Source organism: Oncorhynchus mykiss, chromosome 1 (assembly GCF_057628025.1).
Source record: "Oncorhynchus mykiss isolate SJ-2025 chromosome 1, ASM5762802v1, whole genome shotgun sequence".
Classification (NCBI taxonomy): Eukaryota; Metazoa; Chordata; class Actinopteri; order Salmoniformes; family Salmonidae; genus Oncorhynchus; species Oncorhynchus mykiss.
Window position 1 is genome coordinate 9,008,834 of NC_143022.1, and position 23,541 is coordinate 9,032,374.

The window sequence follows — 23,541 nt, forward strand, 5'->3', positions numbered from 1 at the left end:
CAGGCATGCAGAACGAGCTCGCCCCACCAAGCCAGATAGTAGAGGGGTACAACAACGCCGGGACACAGAGGCATAGCTCATACAATTATATTTTGTTCCAGTCAATGACAATACATGTTGAAAAATAAATACCTGTGTCAAATATATGGCATCGCATGCTAGTGCAAAGATAGCTTGCATGGATTTTTTTAAAATCCGGTGACCACTAGATGTCCTCGTATATCCACATTTAGATCAACGGTACTTGATTTTTCATCAGTACTGTGAATGACAAGCCCACTGAATCTAGTTTAATAATCTTTATACTCAGCAGGTAGAGGCCTAGGTACTTCAAATCAGTGCTTAATTTGAGCAGGATCATGCCAGAACAGGATCCGGCACCGTTCCGTTCTGGACTGTTTTGTTCCGGAACCTATTTGGCCGAATCCGGTACCTCTCGTGCCATGAAAAATCATTTTCACTTTTTGCTATTTAACAATTATAATAAAAGCGATCAATGTTCATTCGAGTTGCCTCTGTAACAGGGTTATATTGGTGATTCCCCTTGCCACTTTATTGTTAAGCCAATGGGTTTTTGGTTTGAGTTTGTCTTGCCTTCACCTACTCAACGTGGCATCTTATTGGCTGGTTTGAATAGCTGCTTACGAGGGGGGATGTTCCAGTTAAAATCGTCCCAGTGAACAAGCACCAAACCAGCGGTAAGTTGTTGGTTGCAAAGCACTGTACATCAAAAGTGATTTTTATACTTTCAGGTGATGATTTAAATGTTCAATTTATATCAAATTGTTTGTAAATGTTATTCGAACATCACACATAAGATGCAGCGGTTTTTGGAGAATATTTGTTGTGCATTTTGTTGTAGAGAATTCCCGCCAGTACTAGCTAGCAATTTACTGTGTCAAGTTACGGAAATACTGCTGTCTGTTCAGAAATAAATTAAATCATTCAGAATAGCATAATACGTCATGAGAAGCCCTATAATTTAGCTACAGAGGACCAATGGCCCCTTTTTTAAATAGCCTAGCTGCGGATTGTAGCCCAATAACAAAGAATAGCCTACAGTCGGGAACGCGAGGCAAATCTGTCAGTGAAAAAACAGCAGGCAGACAAAACAGGCCTTTTGCAATATTTCAAATACAATCGAGGGAAAACACAGGTTGAAAAGCAATGACTCTTGCTGAAAAGATAAGACTATGCTGTAGACTACCAAAATATTTGATCAACTCCCAAATATTGTTTTACAAAACAGAGAGAGGGAGAGATAGGCTTTTGACACGAGCGCATCGACAATCTCCAGCGAGTGAGCTGCGCATCATTGGGTGAGTCAGTGAAACTGGAAAGCATTTTTAGGACTAATTTCCTCCTCATATTGTAGCCTACTATATGTTTCTCCACAAACCTAGGCCTATAGGCTATTGATGGATTCAAGACAAGGTCGTTTTTATTGATCTCAGATACTAAGTTTGTCAGTGTCAAAGTAGCCTGCCATTTCGATCATTTGTGCTGATTAAAAAAAAGATAGTGCCAAAGTCTCCAGTCATGTACAAGGATGTAGAATTGCATGAAATGCGGTTTTAAAAAGGCCAACACTTTCCCGGACCCTAGGCTACTAAAAATGTTCCCCATGTGTGCACCTTCTATATGTGTGCACCCAAGTCCATATGGGAGTTGTAGCAATGGGACAAGACTGTAACTACCAATTGGATACCACTAAATTGGAGAAGAAAAAAAAAGAAGACACCTTGGGGGTTTGTGGTATATGGCCAATATACCTCCGCGTTGCGTTGTGCCTAAGAACAGCCCTTGGCCGTGGTATATTGGCCATATACCACGCCTCCTTGGGCCTATTTTCTTAATTGTACACAATTGGACACTTTTACAATTATTGTATGGTAAACATTGACATCTGTCTGGGTGGAACACCTTCCATAATGGGTGTCTGTGTGGGACACCCTCCATTACGGCTCCATCAGTGTTGAGCCCTCTCATTCTGATTGTATGGGACACTCAATTACGGCTCCTTGTGTTTCCAATCTTCTTCCTCTGGCAGGATTACTTCCACGTGCAACTGTCAGACGACAAGCAGGTGAGGTACTTCCTGGAGCTGAGCTATGCTGGTGCCATCCTTCGGGACAGCTGGGTCCTGACAGACGTTTTCATCACCCCTAGCAGTGCCATCTGCTGCCTGCTGAAGGTACCAGCCGAACACCTAGCTGTTTCTACCCGTGCTTGAAAATGCATATCAAAGTGAGCTGGCTATTGCTTGAAACAGCTTCATACTATCATTAACATAAAGTGTTTCAGATATAGTGTGGTGATATATAGTATGGTGATATATATAGTATGGTGATATATAGTATGGTTATATAGTATGGTTAAATAGTATGGCTATATAGTATGATTATATAGTATCATTATATATATTATGGTGATATAGAGTGTGGTGATATATAGTATGGTGATATATAGTATGGTGATATGTAGTATGGTTAAATAGTATGGCTATATAGTATGATTATATAGTATCATTATATATATTATGGTGATATAGAGTGTGGTAATATATAGTATGGTTATATAGTATGATTATATAGTATGGTTATATAGTATGATTATATAGTATGATTATATAGTATGATTAGGTATGATTAGGTGATTTAGTTCATTCAAACAGGTGCCATTAATACAGGTAACGAGTGGAGGACAGAGGAGCCTCTTAAAGAAGAAGTTACAGGTCTGTGAGAGCCAGAAATGTTGCTTGTTTGTAGGTGACCAAATACTTATTTTCCACCATAATTTGCAAATACATTCATTAAAAATCCTACAATGTGATTTTTCTGGATTTTTTTTTCTCATTTTGTCTGTCATAGTTGAAGTGTACCTATGATGAAATTACAGGCCTCTCTCATCTTTTTAAGTGGGAGAACTTGCACAATTGGTGGCTGACTAAATACTTTTTTGCCCCACTGTATAGTGTGGTGATATATAGTATGTTGAGGTCACCCTGCTTGAGACTTAAAGTAATGTTGCCCTTGCTCAACCAAGACCATGGTTATGGTAGAGTGATTGGTTAGTAAGGACACTGCTTTATACCGGGACCATGGTTATGGTAGAGTGATTGGTTAGTAAGGACACTGCTTTATACCGAGACCATGGTTATGGTAGAGTGATTGGTTAGTAAGAACACTGCTTTGTGAGTGTGAAGTGTTGTAGTACAGAGGTCCCTGGGTACATGTCCAGAGCCAGACAGGGACAGAACTCACTCTGTTCCACAAAGTTCTGTGGAAGATTTGCTAACAGAGGAGAGTGGTTATGTATCTAAGTACAAATGTAACCATCAGAATAATGTTTATTTGTGTTCCTTACTCCTTACTTACACATCCCATCATTGACATAGTCAAAGCCAGACCTTCTGTCTGTCTCTCCTTCTTGCTGGTTGACTAGAGTGGAAATCTATAGTATTGTATGGTTGACCTGGGATAGAGCTGAAATGTGGCCCGATGTAGTGTTGTCTTTGTACCAAACACCCTTACAGTCATAAACCTTTTCCCCATGTAATCGCCTCGACCTCAGTCTGGTGTTCGCTAACAGTATCTGAAGTGTCTGTATACCCAGTGGTGTATAGTACAGTAGAGCACAGCAGACTACAGTAGACTACAGTAAAGTACAGCAGACAGCACAGCAGAGTACAGTAGAGCACAGCAGAGTACAGTAGAGTACAGTAGAGCACAGCAGAGTACAGCAGAGTACAGCAGACAGCACAGTAGAGCACAGCAGACTACAGTAGAGTACAGCAGACAGAGTACAGCAGACAGAGTACAGCAGACAGAGTACAGCAGACAGAGTACAGTAGACAGAGTACAGCAGACAGAGTACAGCAGACAGAGTACAGCAGACAGAGTACAGCAGACAGAGTACAGCAGACAGAGTACAGCAGGAGAAGAAGAGGCCCTTTGGGTTCATTGAAATACATATTCATAATATTTCTGTTAACAATTTAATCTGCACCCAGATTAGTGTTCAATTTAATTTTCACCCAGATTAGTGTTCAATTTAATCTGCACCCAGATTAGTCTTCAATTTAATCTGCACCCAGATTAGTGTTCAATTTAATTTTCACCCAGATTAGTCTTCAATTTAATTTTCACCCAGATTAGTCTTCAATTTAATTTTCACCCAGATTAGTGTTCAATTTAATTTTCACCCAGATTAGTCTTCAATTTAATTTTCACCCAGATTAGTGTTCAATGTGATAGAACAAAACTCAGTACAGCACATGAATTAGAAAATGTTGTTACAAATTTGAGCCACGAGATGGTGGTAGATTATACATTTAAATAGCATGGACCTTTGATTTGTCTCTGGATAGAAATGACCCTTGGGCACAGATCTAGGATCAGTTTACTCTCACCAAATCCTAACCTTTACCATTAGCAGTAAAAACACAAACCAGACCTAAGATCAGTGCAAAGGAGCCACTTCATCTTACCCCTGTAATTATATGACTCCTAACTTATATATACTGAGTGTACCAAACATTAGAAACACCTTCCTAATATTGAGTTGCACCCCGCCTTCTGCCATCAGAACAGCCTCAATTCGTTGGGGCATGGACTCTACAAGGTTTTGAAAGCGTTCCACAGGGATGCTGGCCCATGTTGACTCCAATGCTTCCAACAGTTGTGCCAAGTTGGCTGGATGTTCTTTGGGTGGTGGACCATTCATGATACACACAGGAAACTGTTGAGTGTGAAAAACCCCAGCAGCATTGCAGTTCTTGACACAAACCGGTGCACCTGGCACCTACTACCCCGTTCAAAGACACTTAAATATTTTGTCTTGCCCATTCACCCTCTGAATGGCACACATACACAATCTATGCCTCAATTGTCTCAAGGCTTAAAAATCCTTCTTTAACCTGTCTGCTCCCCTTCATCTACACTGAAGTGGATTTAACAAGTGACATCATTAAGGGATCATAGCTTTCACCTGGATTCACCTGGTCAGTCTTTGTCATGGAAAGAACAGGTGTTCATAATGTTTTGTTTACTCGGTGTATAAACACAACATAGGTATTTATGTAAAACAAGTGAATTTACTGAATGTCCATGGTCTTATACTTCAGCGGGAGCTGGTGGTGCGTGTGTTCAGTGCCGTGACGGGGGAGACCCTCTCAGTCTTGGGCACTGTGTTTCTCCTGAGTACGTCTGTGGCCAGGCTCATGACCCTGGTGTCCCAGCAGTGTGTGCTTCCCGTCAGCTCCTTCAGACTGAGCTCTCCCACCGGCCTGCAACTCTACGACTGCAACCGGCTGCACGACTACGCCATTGACCTGGGTATGGCCTTCCTTGTGCAGTAGATCAATGGTCCTCTGGCTCAACACCTTATGGATGTAACACAGAGACAAATGGACTGTATGGAACACATTCTTGGTTCATGGAAACCAGGAGGACAACCTGCATGTGTCTCTGTCTCTCAGGGGCTACTCTACGGTTAGACACCTGGGATGGGTGGGTGGAGTTCCTCAGAGGCTGCTTCCTGGGACACAGACTGACCGTCCAACGACACCTGTCTAGGGAGAGACCTGTGATGAGGTCAGAATACACATCTACACACTGAACTGTATGATAGACTTACTATCAACAGTGATGGTACTGAACCTTTATATAGCTTACAATGATAGTACTGACCCTGTATATAGCTTACAATGATAGTACTGACCCTGTATATAGCTTACAATGATTGTACTGACCCTGTATATAGCTTACAATGATGGTACTGACCCTGTATATAGCTTTCAATGATGGTACTGACCCTGTATATAGCTTACAATGATAGTACTGACCCTGTATATAGCTTACAATGATAGTACTGACCCTGTATATAGCTTACAATGATAGTACTGACCCTGTATATAGCTTACAATGATAGTACTGACCCTGTATATAGCTTATATTCTCGTGTTTTTTTCCTTCATACGTTTTTTTCTCTTACCCTGATATTTAATACTGCATTGTGGGAAAGAGCTTGCAAGTAAGCATTTTACTGTACTGTTTTATAACCCACTGTATCTTGTGAACTTGACAAAAAAAACTTGAAACGTGTTATAAATACATTGATTCTGTATTATTCCAGGTTCCAGCTCCGGGTGGCACTCTACATCGCTGCTTCTCTGGGCCACCTGGACCTGGCCGGCTGGCTGCTGGAGAGGGGGGTGCGTGTCATTGAGCCGGTGGGGGTTCACCCTTACCGTGAGTGGTGCCACCAGACGGCCCACCCCGACATCGCCAAGTGTCCCGCTGTCGCCTCCATCGAGCGCGGCCAGCTCACCATCCTCAAACTCTTTAACGCCAGCAGCGTTCTGACCCTTGACCCTGGGGATCCCGACAGGCGTGACCCCCTGAGGATCGCCCTCCAGTACGGCCACAGAGAGTGTGTGCGTCACCTGGCCACCAAGCTGTGCTCTGTGGTGGTCCTCCCAGGTATGGCCCTGCCCATGCGGACATACCTCCAGATAAAGGGCTGGGTGAGGCTGGGGCAGAGGAGGGCAGCATCCAGGCACTGCATGGGCCTCAACAGGGCTCCGTTCAGGACCAGGGTGGGCGACACGGTCCTGGTGGACGGCTTCACCCTCCCCAAGATGTCCTCCAAGCCCAGGAGGAGTGAGGCCAAGGCGGGTATCAGGGTGATGTCCACAGCCTCTCGACGTTTGACCCCCATCAACTGCCCATCTCATGTATCCTGCCCGTTCCGCGCCCTGGCATCCCAGGATAAACCTCTTCAACTACCGAAGCTACACCCTGTGGCCACGAGGGATGAAAGAGAGAAGAAGAGGGGATGTGGAGGGAAGGGATGTGAGGAGGATGAGAGTGGTGATCAGAACAGCAACCAATGGAGGAGCAGAGTCCCGCTCCTGCCCATTTCCAGAGACACCAATCTCAGACCTGTGTTTGCCTCGCCAAACTCCGCCCAGATACTCACCACCTCACTGGAGGCCTTTTCTCTCCACTGCGACCGCACACCCAGAGAAAACGCCATATACTGTTTGGCCTTGGCCAGGTTAGTCCAAGTTTAAATGACAGCTACGGTGAATATGAATATTTCTCTGGAGGTTTCTTATGAAAGGTGTGAATACTGTCAGAAGAAGCCTCCTATAATCAGTGGTGGTGGGGGGGGGACACATGTAAAAGCTGTTTACACACTTTTTATTTTATTTTGTTCAAGCATTTACCTTTTGTGGAAGATGCATTGAAAGTAGAGGGAGCGTTACTTCTTTAATCCTGAACGGCAATCAGCATTTACCAGTCAATGGTTTTACCACTACATCACTGCCTATGATATACCCTTATCCTCCCTGAATAGATTTCAGTACAAACAAATCATGAGCCAACCATCATGCTTAGAAGGTACATAGTCAAATCAAATCAAATCAAACTTTATTTGTCACATGCGCTGAATACAACAAGTGTAGATCTTTTCGTGAAATACTTTACTTACAAGCCCTTAACAAACAGTGCAGTTCAAGAAGAGTTGAAGAGAATATTTACCTAATAAACTAAAGTAACAAATAATAAAACATTTGAACTTGTCCAGTGGCCATTTGATTAATTGTTCAGCAGTCTTATGACTTGGGGTTAGAAGCTGTTATAGGTTTACCCTAACAAGTCCTGAAACAAATCATGAGCCAACTATCATGCTTAGAAGGTATATAGTGTCAGTCTTATTGGTTCACCCTAACAAGTTGTTTCAGTATGGGGAGAGGATAGGATGTAAGGGCACTTCATTAATGTATTGAGGCCATTACATATACAGTATTTCACAATGCTAGGACACAGATTTGGTCTCCTAACCTTGTTCTGGTTGATTGACTCTCTAACAGTGCCTTCACACAGAGACCATGGTTGCAGCAGCTGAATGTAGCGCGGACTCTGTCCAGGAGGAGTGCTCAGCACATTGGGTAGACACCAGGATCCTGGTCATTAGACTGCTGAATAGCTTCTACCCTCAAGTCATTAGACTGCTGAACAGCTTCCACCCCCAAGTCATTAGACTGCTGAACAGCTTCTACCCCCAAGTCATTAGACTGCTGAACAGCTTCTACACCCAAGTCATTAGACTTCTGAACTTCTTCTACCCCCAAGTCATTAGACTGCTGAACAGCTTCTACACCCAAGTCATTAGACTGCTGAACAGCTTCTACCCCCAAGTCATTAGACTGCTGAACAGCTTCTACCCCCAAGTCATAAGACTGCTGAACAGCTTCTACCCCCAAGCCATAAGACTGCTGAACAGCTTCTACCCCCAAGTCATTAGACTGCTGAACAGCTTCTACCCCCAAGTCATTAGACTGCTGAACAGCTTCTACCCCCAAGTCATTAGACTGCTGAACAGCTTCTACCCCCAAGTCATTAGACTGCTGAACAGCTTCTACACCCAAGTCATTAGACTTCTGAACTTCTTCTACCCCCAAGTCATTAGACTGCTGAACAGCTTCTACACCCAAGTCATTAGACTGCTGAACAGCTTCTACCCCCAAGTCATTAGACTGCTGAACAGCTTCTACCCCCAAGTCATAAGACTGCTGAACAGCTTCTACCCCCAAGCCATAAGACTGCTGAACAGCTTCTACCCCCAAGTCATTAGACTGCTGAACAGCTTCTACCCCCAAGTCATTAGACTGCTGAACAGCTTCTACCCCCAAGTCATAAGACTGCTGAACAGCTTCTACCCCCAAGCCATTAGACTGCTGAACACCTTCTACCCCCAAGTCATTAGACTGCTGAACAGCTTCTACCCCCAAGTCATTAGACTGCTGAACAGCTTCTACCCCCAAGTCATTAGACTGCTGAACAGCTTCCACCCCCAAGTCATTAGACTGCTGAACGTTAATTAAATGGCCACCTGCACTATTTGCATTGACCCCCTTTGTTATTGATGTATTTTTCTAATTGTTTTCCACTGACTCTCTTGAATTGGCTCGATGCACACTCACTACACTCTACCCACACATTCACTGTGACACTGACCGACTTTCACACTAGCTGCTGCTACTGTGTTTATTATCTATCCTGATTGACTAGTCACTTTTACCCTTACCTACATGTACATACTGTATTACCTCAACTACCTCGCACCCATGCACATTGACTCGGTACTGGTACTCCTTGTATATAGCCTTGTTATTGTTATTGTGTTACTATTTAGAAAATATTTTCTTACTTTTTAACTCTGCATTGTTGGGAATGGGCTCGTAATAAAGCATCTCACAGTTGTTTTCGGCGTATGTGACTAATACGATTAGATTTTCATCTGAACAAATGAATGCTCTCGTTGTTATAATGAGGAATTTAATTAAACGATTTGGTTTTCCTTGAAAATTTGAATGGGCTGAGAAAGCCTTTTGTGATGGATCTAGACAATCTGGTGAAAAGGGCTCTTGCAACTCTTTTCTTCAAGTGGGAAGGACGATGCGATATCATAAATTCCCTCTGGAGAAAAGGAGCTATGAGATGTTGTCATCGTCTCTGCAACGAAAGACCATCCAGCATGCCATCAATTTACATTTTAACTCATTTATCAGACACTCTTATCCAGAGAGACTTACAAGGAGCAATTAGGATTAAGTGCCTTGCTCAAGAGCACATTGACAGATTTTGCCTCGTGAACTCAGGGATTCTGAACCAGCAACCTATCGGTTACTGGCCCAACCTCTTAACCCACTAGGCTACCACCCAGCCCACAGTACAGTATGTCATAGGTAACAACTCAGAGGAGTACAATGTCTTTCCAAATGAATTAGTGGAATGGTAAAGGGATAATGTCTCAGTCTTGACTGAGCAGCAGCCTAAACAGCAGCAGGGCTTACCTGTAAAGTACACAGTAGGGGAAATGTTCTGAGGCTGGTACTCCAGAGACTCTTGAGGACAGAGGTTCTTACTAACTTTCTTGGAACCCTGGTTGGTGGGAAAAGGCACATGTAAACAAACGGAAAATATCGATATCTTAAAGTACAGCATATCAATTGCAAAGAAGCAGTGCAATGCCATGACACAAAGAATCATATAAAAGGTCAACAGCAGTGTTATTTATGAAAGATGTATGTGTACTATACCTTTGTATTGAAGGTGAGGACCTGCTCTCCAGTACTGCTGATGGTATCCCTTTCCAAATCAAACACGCCTTCTACAATGTCACTGGTGGCTGTAGCTCCCTTCAGTAACCACGAGCACAACCGTTCCTTGATTTTAACTGGCGGCTTTATTCTGTAGTTTTAGTCAGAATTATCACCTTCCGTGAGAACTATAAAGTAAATAAAAAATACAGTTAAGCACACTCTTACAACCTTATCTTACGAGTGACTTATTAGCTTGGTATAACTCTGAAGTGCTTACATACATAACACTTTAACCGGTGTTATAAAGGGTTCAGATTAAACACATGAATAAAGGAAAAAATACCTCATTGGCTGCTTATTACAGAAAGGAGGAAATCAAACTTCACACTTATTATTCCTGGCGTGAATTCACACTTCATCCTAACATACACTCTTCAACCTTTATGAACTACACCCGATGACATGAAAACTTAGCTAGGGGATTGCCTTCCCTCCAAAAGTGTGTTGCTACAATAAGGATCCCCGTTACAACAGTATTAGCTACGTAGTTCCGCTTGTATTATAATTTTCCCCCGCACAGCGGACACGTAAACAATTCAAACGAAAGACAACGACATAACCTGTAAGTCTAACTGTCAGTTACACTCCCACCAATCACCGGTGATTTCTGTGAAAGGGGTCTGCAGGTTTCATGATCGGCTTCCAGGAGGGTGACTGTCTTATGGATGGGCCTCTCCAGATAGGTGGGTTTTGGTGATGCGTTTACCTCTCATCTAGGGTTGAGTCGCTGATCAGTAACTTGAATCTTCTCACCCGGCCATCCTGTCCCGGGTACACTTCTGTAACCTTTGCCAATTTCCACTGGTTGCGTAGTGCAGTATCATCTTGCAAGATGACAATGTCATTAATCCTTGCGTTTCTTCTGTCTTTACTCCATTTCTGTCTGTGTTGGAGGTTTAGGAGGTACTCTTTCTTCCACCTTGTCCAGAATTCATTGGCTAAGAATTGTACTCTGCGCCATCTCTTGCGGAGATAAAGATCTTCCTTGATGAACTGTCCAGGTGGCGGTAAGATAACTGTGGACTTCATTGTTAAGATGTGATTTGGCGTGAGAGGTTCTGGACCTAATGGATCATTCAGATATTCCGTAGTTAGGGGCCTACTATTTAGAGAAGAGAAGCGGTGTCGAGTCTTCCGTCTGACTGATCAAGAGTGGATGTTAAGACACTTCGTATCGTGGGGATTTGCCTTTCCCAAACACCACCCATGTGACTTGAAGACGGGGTGTTCATGATAAACTCGCATCCAAGTTCCTTCAGTCGTGTTTGATCCATTTCTTTCAGGGCGTCCACAAACTCGCGTCTTGCGCCAATGAAGTTGCTGCCTTGATCACATCTGATTTGACAAACATTACCACGTATGGCAATGAATGAACGCAGGGAATTGATTAAAGCGTCGGTGGTTAAGTCGTCAAGCATTTCAATGTGAACTGCTCGGGAGCCCATGCAAGTGAGTAGGAGCCCATAACGCTTTAACTCTCTTCTTCCGTCCTTGGCATAGAAGGGTCCAAAGCAGTCCATCCCGCAGTATGTGAAGGGAGGCGCGGTCTCCATGCGTTCCTTCGGAAGATCTGCCATCCTTTGCCCTTCTGTACATCTTCTGAATTTCCTGCATTTCACACATTTGTAGATGTGAGAGGAAACTGCATTGCTGCATCCTAGGATCCATATACCGTTGGATCGCAGCTCATTGATTGTCATTCCACGTCCTTGGTGTCGTACTCTTTCATGATAGTGCTTGACGAGCAGCACTGACAAGTGGCTATCTCTTGGCAGGATTGCGGGATGCTTCACATGGGAATGAAGAGTTGCATGAGCCAAGCGACCTCCCACCCTGAGGATACCTTGCTCATCCAGAAATGGACTCAATTTATGCAACTTGCTTGCTTTATCTTTGTTCTTGATGTCTTTCTGGTGCCTAAGGTTGTGTATCTCATGGGATAAGGCTGCTTCTTGAACCATCTTTATAATGGTGAGCTCTGCCTCTCTCCTTTCTTCTATGCTTGTAGCTTCACTGGACCTCAATTTTAAGCCTATGGCTTCCTTGACACGTCGTTTGAGCCTGGCAATAGCTTTTACCACTCTTGCCCAGTCTGAGAACTTATGAAGGTGATCTAGTAATGATCTTTCTTCCTTTGCTTGGGTATCATGGACCAGGGATTTCAGCTCTGGATCATTGTCTGAGAACTCTTCCCCCTTGACTTGTCCTTTGGGAAGTTCTTCATGCCAAAGAAAGTCTGGACCTGTGAACCAGTTGGAAGCCATGAGCTGTTCTGATGTGAGACCTCTGGAAGCATGATCCGCAGGATTCTCTTCAGAGGTCACATATCTCCATTGTTCGGGATCTGTGCTTTGCTTAATGCGTTGAATACGGTTAGCTACAAAGACGTGGAATCTTCTGTCTTCATTGTTGATGTAGCCAAGAACTACCTTAGAGTCTGTCCAGAAGTATTCCTGTAGACCTTGTATCTCTAGCTCCTTTTTGAGCATGTCACTTGTTCGAACAGCTACCACCGCTGCTGAAAGTTCCAGTCGTGGTATGGTCGTAACCTTGGAGGGGGCGACTCTCGACTTCCCCATAACTAGGGAGCAATGAACTTCTCCTGCGGTGCTGATTGTTCTGAGGTATGAGCACTCTCCATAACCTGAGGGACTAGCGTCGGAGAAGTGATGGAGCTCATAACTCTGCACCTCCTTGAAACTTGATGGCAAGTAGCTTTGTTGGATCCTTACTTCAGACAAGTTTTGTAGACCTTGGAGCCAGAATTCCCACTGGGAACGTAGGTCATCTGGAAGGGGGTCATCCCAGTCGATTTTGTCACGACACATCCGCTGCAAGATCTGCTTCCCCGCCAGGACAAAGGGTGCCACAAACCCAAGCGGATCATATACAGAGGCTACTGTAGACAACACTCCTCTTTTTGTGAGTGGGCGTTCCTTGACAACTACTCTAAACTGGAACTCGTCTGATGCGACACACCATAGTACACCAAGCGCTCTCTCTATGTGTGGTTCACCCAGTGCCATATCCAGGTCTTTGGCACCCTTGGCACGTTCTTCCTTGGGAATTGGGGCTATAACTTCCTTGCTGTTAGAGATAAACTTGTGCAACCGAAGTTTGCCGATACTGCAAAGCTCTCTTGCTTCTTTCACCAGCTGGGCCGCTTCAGCTTCAGACGATACGCTCGTCAACCCATCATCAACATAAAAGTTCCTTTCTATGAACTGGATAGACTTCTCGCTGAAGCTTCCTCGTCCTTCGGCAGCAAGATGTTTGAGACCATAGTTGGCGCAACCAGGAGATGAAGCTGCGCCAAACAAGTGGACCTTCATACGATACACTGAGGGTTGAGACTCTAGATCTCCGTTCTCCCACCAAAGGAACTGTAGATAATCTTGGTCTTCTGCTTTCACATGAAACTGGTGGAACATGCGCTCTACGTCACACATGATTGCAACTGGACCCTTACGAAAACGACAAAGGACGCCCAGCAATGTGTTTGTCAACTCTGGACCGGTAAGGAGATGATTATTCAAGGACGTCTCTCGAAACTTAGCTGAGCAGTCAAAGACTATCTTCCCAGGCTTTTGTGGGTGATAAACCCCATGGTGCGGGATGTACCATGCTGGGTGCTTGTTAATTTCCTCTTTAGAGACCTTCTCAGCATATCCACAAGCTATAGTCTCTTCCATGAATGCTGTTTAGTCCTTGTAGTACTGCTTGTCTCTCCTTAGCCTCCTTTCCAGGCACCTGAGTCGGTGAACTGCACATGTTTTATTGTTCGGCAGATTGGGTCTTTCTTCCTTAAACGGCAGCGGCATCTCATAATGTCCATTGTCCTTACGTCTGATGCCCTCTTTCATTTTCTTCAGGAACCAGATATCCTCTTGAGATATGAGGTCCTCTTCTGCAGCTCTCTCGTTGAAGTCAGATTCAAGCGTCTTGATAATGTCCAGTGTTGTGATTACTTCTCTTACACGTGTTCTACAAACATAGTGTACTTGATTTGTGAGGTTGGAAGAAGATTGAAGGCTTGGCATCACCTGTCTAACGATAACCCGATGACTCACTCCAATAGGGTCGCCATAGTCGATACATGGATTTCCATAGCCGACTATGCTCCAGCCAAGATCTGTTCTCTGAGCAAAAGGCTGATTTCCCTTACCAGACACAATTTCTCTTGGAAGGAGAGCCTGGGAGCAGTTGTAGCCAATTAAGAGACCGGCATCACAGCTCTGTTGAGGAGCAATCTCCTCTGCAATGTGTTCAAGATGAGACCATGCTCAAACCAGACAGCTTCTGGCAGGGCACAATGGTATTCATTGAAGCCAGAGTTTCAGTTGGACTGGCTCCTTCCTTGTATTGAGAGCCTTTGTTGTCTCTTCAAGGATAAAAGTGGTGTCGCTCTGGGTGTCAAGAAGTGCATACACAAGAACTTCACGATCTGGCTCACTTGTGGTTGACACCCATACTGTAATAATTGTGGAGGTGTGAGTGTTGTTAATGTCCCTTACGACTCTTTTAGATATGGCCTCACTTGACGCTCTTGTCCCCTTATCTTGTGGGGTCTTCCTATCCCTTAACCTTTCCTTAGTACGATCTTCGTGCAGGCAGGATGGATGCCTCCTCTGACACGTGTCGCAGGTGTTCCTGTTATCGCAATCTTTTGAGCGATGCCCAGGCCTTAAACAGCCAAAGCACAATTTATTCTCTTGAACAAACTTCTGTCGCTCTGCGGTGGGCTTGTCCATGAACTTCCAGCATTTGTGGAGACTGTGACCTATCTTTCTCATCAGAGTTAGTTGCTAATACCCTTGCTCCGGGGCTTTGAATCCTTGGCGTCTTAGGTTTTCCATCTTCGCTTGGTTTCAAAGCATGAAGGGATGTCACAGGATTGCAAGCGATCTTTGCTTCTCTCGTGAGAAACTTCACAAACTGACTGAAGCTTGGAAAGATCTCAGTTTCTTCTAAGATGTCTATGACCTTTCTATTCCATCTTGAAGTTAGCCAATCTGGAAGTTTAGCGAGGATCTTTTGGTTTTCATTACAGTCATTAAGCACCTCCAGGCCCTTATTCTGAGACATAGCAGCCTCACAGCTGCGAAGAAAGTCTACAAGGTCTCTAAGTTCAAGACTGTCCTTGGATCCTATCTTAGGCCATGCATTGAGCTTATCTCTGAAGGACTTGGCGATGAGGAATTTGTTTCCGTACCTTTCTTCAAGAATGGTCCATGCAGCATAGTAGGCTGACTCTGTTCCTAACATAAAGTAACTTTCGATGGCTTTCTTGGCAGGCCCACCAAATTATTTTCTCAAGTAATATATCTTCTCAGTTGCTGGTATGTTCTTCCTGTCTATCAGACTCTGAAAAGAGACCTTCCAGTCAGTGAACGAGAGTGGTTCTCCATTGAATGTTACTGGTTCTGGTATGGGGAGGCGGCTTTCACTGATTGATTCCGCTAGTAACCTGAACATGGTCTTGGTGCCATCTTCTTGCTGTGTGCTTGTCACAACATGTTGTGGTGAGAGACTGTGAAATGAGCCACTTCTGTGCATGACTTCTTTCACATATTTGCAGTTAGAGAGTAGTTCTCTCTTCTCGTCCTCTGAGTTTTCATCTTGCTCATACACTTGCATTCGCGCCTTGGCAGCATTTCGTTTCTTGAGCACTTCTAGGCGCTCTAACTCTCTACGCTTGTCTTCTAGCGTCCTTCGTCTGGCAGCATTTTCTACCTCTAACTTGACTCGCAGCCTAGCTTCTTCTAAGCTGCGTTTCACAGCCTCAGCTTCTTGCTCCGCTGTCCTCTTCTTATCTTCATCTTCGAGTCTCTGAAGCTCTTCTAGTTGGCGTTCTTGCTTAACCATTACTTCTAAAGCTGCTTGGTTAGCAGCAACTTCCGCTGCAGCCTCTTGTCTCTTGACAGATGACACGCTTGAGCGTCTGGAGTTGACCTTTGAGTTGCTTTGAGACTGGGAGGAAGCACTTGAGGGCTGATAGTTGAGACTTGACTTATGTGAGAGTTCGGACATGCACAAGGAATTGCTGTCCTTCCAGTGCAACTCTATCTGGTTACTTTGACCTTCTTCCCTGCCTTTTAAATGACACCTTACAGTCTTGATAATAGACATTGTAACTGCTTCACAAGTATCAACTCTGCGTCGTATATCGTTGTCGGGAATGTCGATTTGACGCAAATTTACATAGACAAGGTTTTTGCTCTGCAGAGGTATGGCTAATCTTGTTTAAGAGGTCTTCTAGTAGGTCTTCAGAGCAACAGCCTGTCAGTGACAGTTTTGCTTCCTTTACCAGAGCCTTCCACTTCTCATAGCTGACCCTGAAACGATGTTCGAGCTGTCTCCACCTTTCGTCGCGCAATTCTCTGCCCTTTTCAGTTAACCTGCGGACCCTCTCACCTTTTCGTGGCTCTTGTTGTGCTATCTCATTAGCAGCCTCTGTATCATCATTCACTGGCCGAAGTGACTCCACACCAGTCTGGGCCTCTTCCTGCTGTTCTGTTTGTTCTGATGAAGGCTCGAAGTTTGCGAGGTGTTGCTGCAGCTGCTCAACTTGACCCACCCCATCTCTATCACCTTTAGTGAAACTACCTCTTTCTGACATTCTAAATCAAGGACCTGCTCTCCAGTACTGCTGATGGTATCCCTTTCCAAATCAAACACGCCTTCTACAATGTCACTGGTGGCCACGCTGGTAGCGGACTCAAAATAACATTTAGCAGTGGCTTTGGTGATCATTTGAAGAATGACCATGCAAGTAGAAGTCTTTGGATCGTTCTGGACTGAAACATCAAAGTTTATGTTTTCATACTCATCTGACCACTGTCTCAGGAAGCACTTCACTGTCTCGTCAGCAAATATCTGGAGAAGCTGAGAGGAGAGCTCCTTGGATATGGCACATTGTTCATTTCCCCATTTCAGCCTTGAAAGAATGGAGTCTGAAGCACTTTTGGCTGCTTCCAATGTTAAGACCTGTGGAGTGCTGTGGCTGTCCTGAAGGGCTATCACTTTATCCACCAATTCATGACTGAAAATGTGGATGGTCCAAGTGGAAATTATTTTTCTCAATTTCCTAACAGCAGATCGGAGGTCTTCAAGATGAGAACCAACTTTTCCATCTTCCTGTGTGTTCTCAACACTTTCCACCATAATGTCCACTACCACCCCAGCAGCTTGCCTGACTTTGTCCACAAAGGTTACAGGAAGTAAGTCATCAGTGTGAAAGAAGTCCTCAATGATTGTGTTTCTAACAATGGGAAAGTCAATCTGAGCAGGAAACTCAGTGGGGATGGGAGTCCCGGGTAAAGCAAAGTGCCATTTCGACTGCCTTAATTTTGAAGTAGGTGTTAGAGAGATGGAGGAGCGTGAAGAAGAGGTATTTCTTGTATTTTGGCTGTCAGCACTTCTACAACGGATCGTGTCAATATCCTCCAGCATGGATCCTGAGAGCTTAGTGGTTTTAGGTAGTAATTTGTGCGGAATGTCCACACAGGCATCGTTTCCACCAGGTGTAACACTGCTCTGGTTGACCTCAAGATGGCCGAGACTTGCTCTTTGTGATGCAGGACTGCTTTGATACGTAAAGATTTGGATTGAACCAAGTGTTGTGTCTGATCTTTGAAGATCTTTTCTGAGAAACTCCGTAATCTTACTTTGCAGACTGTAGTAGATGTTACGAGCAACAGACCAGATTCTTTTCTCAGAAACCTGTCCAGTGGTGAGCAGGGAGGTTCCAGATACCATGTCAGATGATTGGGTGGTCTGGGTGACCTCCTGCTGGTCTTTCACCATGGTTTGTATAATATCAGTAGATGTGGTGGATGTAGATACAGACTGAAGGTACCTTCCTCCACAATGTTAAATGATCTAGAGAGGACCTCACTCACTCCTTTCTCAGCTTTGGTTTGGAACTCATGACTAGAGAGTTTTTGGAGGCTCTTTGTTAAAAGACTGTGGGAAGATGCAATGCCTTTGGAGGCAGCCGTGCTACAATCTAGACTTACTGGAGATGTTCGCTCAGGAGAACCTTGGAGACGTTCAAACATGTCTTCACATGGTGTTGGGGACCTTGACAAGGAGATGTCCTTCAGCTAAGACAGAACACCACCTACCAACATGTTGACCTCAAGGGACATATCAGATATTTTCTTTCCTACTGTGGAGAAGCAAGGTGCATTTGATGTCTGATCCTCGCATGAGGTCAACATTGTTGAAATTACCTCTTTGGTACTATTGGTCAGTAGAGCCTCGTCTGTTTCAGTCCAGAGAAGTTTTGAACTCTCGCTGACACCCCTGTGTAGAGCCACTTCAAGGTTCAAACTGGGCAAGTGAGGCACACTCTTACTAGCTTGCCTCAAGTCCTGGCTTGCCAAACCAAGGTACTCCTTAGTCCCAAGATGTCCAGAGTCCTCTGTGGGTATATGACTAGACATTCTGCTCAGCATGTCTGACCTCCGCTGGTGAATGATGAAGTCCTTTAATGTCTTCTTAATATTGTTATATAAACTAGTGGTAGCAGACCAGATCCTGCTCTGTAGCTTTTGTGCATTTTCCTGGAGGTCAGGTTCTCTCTCCTCTACTTCTGCAGGTTGCGCCGAGCTCTGCAGGTCTTCCACAAATGTTTCAATGATGCCAAAGGCAGCAGAATCCGCACAAATATCCTTTGACCATGTGTACTGGTTTTGAATGGAACAAGACCTGGATGCTACAGAATAAGCAGGCTTTGCACTAGTTAAGCTACTGGTGGACTTTTTAACTAGGAACTCACTCACTGCTTGAGTGGCATTTCTCTTAAATTCCTCACTTGAGAGTTTTCTAATACAATCTAACTACTGGTCAAAGAAGCTGTGGCCTTACTTCTGCTGTCCTCAATTTGACAGGGGAACTCACATACTATTGGTGATGAGGCCCTGGAATGGGAGATATCCCCAAGCTGAGCCAGAACAACCTCTACAAATTTCTCTCTCTCAATAGAGAAGTCTGATCCTTTTTCTCCAACAGTGTACAGGGCATCCTCCTTTGACAGTTCAGTGTTGTACAAGACCAGAAGCTCTGAGATGACTTCTTTGGTGCAAGTTGTCAGAAGGAGCTTGCTTTCTTCTGACTCAGTTTGTGCCCAAAGGAGTTTTGAGCTCTCACTTAGGCCTCTTTGTAGAGTAACTGCACCAGTGGACTCTGGCAACTGAGGCTCACTCTTACTGGGCCTATATTTCATGTTTAAGCAAGGAAGTTGAACTGTCTCCTTAAACTCAGCATTTGTGATGTTGTCATCAGATGTGACAATGCTCTTTAAGGCACATCGCTGAAGCTTGCCGAAATAATCTTTCAAGTTGTTTTGGACGCTGTGGTAAATGTGAACAGCAGCAGACCAGGCACTCTTCTGTTGGGGACTCTCTTCAGATTCAGCCAAGGACTTCATATCTGACACGAAAGTCTTAACAACTACTGACGCTGCTGAGCCCACTGGGTGAATTGACTCTGTCTTTACAATGCCAGACAATGTTTGACCTGACACAGCACCTGTTAACTCAGACTGAATGACTGAACTAGGAAAGCTCAAACTACTGACTTTTTTTGTCAAGAACTCCACTCACTGCTTCTATTGCTGATGTTTGAAACTCCCGGCTAGAGAGTTTTTGGATGCTCTTAGATGTGAGCGTGCAGGAGGAACCAGATTCACTAATATTGTAGCTGGTCTCGTATTTCCTTATCAGGGCATCAAGATCCTCAATGAAGCCAACATGCGATGCCAAAAACGTGATCTTGTCCTTCAGATCTTCCAGCAAATTCTGTTGGTTCTCGTCAACAAAAGCCACCATTGTGTCAGAGATGGTGGTCATGACTTGCCCTGTTAGACTCTTGCTCTCTTGGTCAACTTTTTCAAGTTTAGCAGCCAGCTCTCTCACCATGCTCTCAGTCACCTTGGTCTGTGAGTCTCCCCTTACCGGTGTCACTAGAGAGGTTTGACTTGCGGAGGCACTCTTAACGACCACTGATAAGGTCGACTTGACATCTTTAGCCAACTCTGCCATTACAGCAGGGGTTAGCATCATAGAGCCTGCACTTCCAGATGGAGAATTGGACATGCATGCAAGTTTGGAGAGAGAACCTTGCAGGCTGTCCTGCACACAGGTGACGAGGGTGTCCTCTGAGACACCTAAGAGGACTTGTAGCGTCTCAGAGTTGGTTGTTTTCTTCTGCACATCAGACAGAGAGGTTAGAGTCCTTGGGAAAAAAAACTGCAGAAATCATCAAAGTCAAACAAATAATATGTAAGGCTGTGATGCACATTCAGTGTGTCAAATACATCTGCACCATTGAAAACAATGAGGAAAACGCTGCTGTTTCTCTGAGAAAAAACCTTAGTGTGATGTCAGCCTAACTGCTTAATTTCTAAAGCCCAATACAATGTATTTTGTATAAGTCATTTGTATTGAAACTGGCCTGTAGATATCTATCTATCCTGGCAATATCTATCCTCTACAAAAATCCAAATTGCTATAAACTTCAAATACTGTAACTTCTAATAACTTCAAGGACAATCATAAATACAAGGCTGTTTGAAGAAATGTTAAAGGGAAATTTCTAAATGTTTCAACTTCATATTCATCATCTCCAGCACCACCCCAACATCAGCATATGTGGAAAAACGGGCATTTCTATGTTTTGTAGTAAAAAAGAAAGAGGAAGATAAGTGTTTTCTATGACATCATCAACCAATTAGTAGGCAATGCCTACTCATAATTGGTTAAAATCACACGATGCACACTGATGATGTCATTAGAATCTAGAGCTGAGCATTTAACCAACATTTTTGTTATTTTTCGTTTTTTAAACAACTAATTGACCGACGTCGGCTCAATTATTTGAATTCCATATAGTTAATTTTTTTCTTCTTCTGTGAGCTCGATGCTCAGTTTCTGTAGAGATAAATCAGATCAAGCACAAACTATGCAATGTAGTAGGGAGTTGTAGTTTCCAACAGGCCAATATTCTACATAGTTTAGCACAGAAAATATGGCAATTAATTCCCATAATCCATTGCACGCCCACTTGCTTGTCCACTCTGTGTGGAGCAGATACGGAAACCTCATTGACTGAGACGGAGAGACGAGAGAATGCATGAGAGAGATAAAAAGCAGTTGCGTTGCGAGGATTCTCTACCTGGAAATACATGATCTAAGTGATTGACAGTTGGTGTTCAGTCGGTCATAAAAGTAGGTCTTATTTACTTAGAAGAACTACTAAAATAGTGATTTTGTCAGACAGAATAAGCAGCAGCTCTATAGAGATGAGTTGATGACTTGGAATGAAATAATAAAGTCATCAAATAAATATTTTATATGAGAAAGTAAATGATGGTTGATAAGTCATAAACAGTAATGGACAGTCACTACCATCATGGGACTTTTATTCATTGTTTTATTATGTGTTGTTACAGCATTCAACACACATAATCCATAGTGCATTCAATGTCTAAAAAAAGTATTGAAATCCAAAACCGTGATTATTTTTTAAATATTTGAATCGAAACCAAACCAACCTCAAAAAGCACTAATTTCTTAGCCCTATTGGAAACAGTTACGTCCCTCTGTATTTTTTTTACTACAAAGCATGGAAATGTGTAATTTTCACATATGGTGATGCTGGAGATGAATATGAAGTTGTTAAATTTCCCTTTAAGAACATACCTCATGGCCCCCTTGGGCAGGTAGCTTCCACTGCCCAGACTGCCCCTAGTCAGGTAAATCTCCTTGAACTTAAGTTGTGATTCCTGTTCTTCTTCCTCTTCCTGCTCCATACAGTTGGAGGAAGGGTAGGGAGTCGGGATGCAAAAGCTATTGTAAGACTTTCGACTGCCTGGCCTCTTAGGTACACCAGCCTCAGTAAATCTCACGCGGGACTTGGTGTTAGTCTTATCGTCTAACAGACTGGTGAGTGACGCTGTGAGAGATCTCTGTGACAATGGAGAGGAGGCAGCATCTTGGATGCCCAGTAGTTCGTAAAGACCTGGGATGATGATCTGCATCAGCTTGTCCGATAAAAACTGGACAATCCTCAGACACAAGCCGGCAAGCTGTTGTTTTGTCAGCTGTATTCCAGAAACAGAAGAAGTGTTTTAAAATGTTGCATAGTGCATCTTTCAAAAGCTTATGAACAAGGTTAAACATTAGGCAGAGTTTTCATGGTAATCTAATTAAATTGTCAGTAACATGATCTTACCGGGTCAAACATGCCCTCACGAATCCCCTCCATTGCCTGAAAACAATATTGTTATAAATGTTGTCATATCAGGATGCGTGGCAGAATTGTTTTTATTTAATTATTTGCCTGATCGTGAAGTTATACTTGCTTTGTGTCAGTTGTTTTGGCAAAATTGCAATGTGACAACTTTTCTAGCACTGAACATTTTTTTCCGATTGATCAGTTTCTAATTTGATCCTATTTCCTTGAAGGTGTGATAGTACCAAAGAAAACAGAACATACTTCTCAGTTAGGTTTTGAAGGAAGTCCATAAGTGTCAGATCTTCTGTGGTTTCCATCAGTGAGGTTGCTCTGCTCCTGGTAGAATTGCTCTGCTCCTGGTAGAAATGTAATTATATTGCAAATAATCAAACTTAATATACAACAAATATCATACTGAAATAACTATTAACTGTTAAAGAGTGGAGGAGCATTGGCAACTTTTGACAAATTTAAACAACTGAAACACAACAGAGATGGTTGTGGTACGTCAACATTGCCAATGATAGCATCACTATAACATTTTATTGGATTAATGTTGTAATATGAAATGACAAGGTCAACTTACCATCTCATTGACAGCTTCAGAGGTCAGGTGGTCATCCATCACACAGACAGGCAGGTCTAGAGACTGGGACAAGGCTCTATGGTCATAACCAGGAGAGAATGGAAACATCAGAGCAGTCCCAATGGCAGAATCTAACCACTGTCTTCATGTCAAAGACTCACTCACTCATTTGCTTTGTCAAACCTACCCCTTAGAATGACTTCGATATTAACACTGAATACATTTTGTTATTAAGAGATCTCTCAATAATAATTCTCACAATAGCATATTGGTAGTAGTCAGTGACATATTAAAGCTAAGCAGGGCTGGGTGTAGTTAAAACCCTGGATGGGGTTTGATCCCGGGCTGAGGTGCTGCCTATAGTTTTTTTCTGAAAGTGTATATAATGTTGAAAATCTGACATGGTTTCAAAGGTACAAATTCAACCTATTTTATACAAGGTTTGGCTATGCTGAATTTAGTTTACAATGATAACATCATCCTGTGGTTGAAATTTCACCCTCAAAACAGCAGTTAGGCCTATACCCCATTATATCCACCA

General features: G+C 43.5%; 1 pseudogene across 1 annotated transcript; it reads left to right on the forward strand.

The window, feature by feature from the left end:
- Nucleotides 1–680: 680 nt before the first annotated feature.
- On the forward strand, nt 681–7,991 carry LOC118937727 (protein ANKUB1-like; annotated as a pseudogene). The gene is made up of 6 exons (XR_016482600.1): nt 681–698; nt 2,051–2,194; nt 5,126–5,336; nt 5,480–5,594; nt 6,136–7,059; nt 7,880–7,991. The product of XR_016482600.1 is annotated as a protein ANKUB1-like (transcript).
- The last annotated feature ends 15,550 nt before the right edge of the window (nt 7,992–23,541 follow it).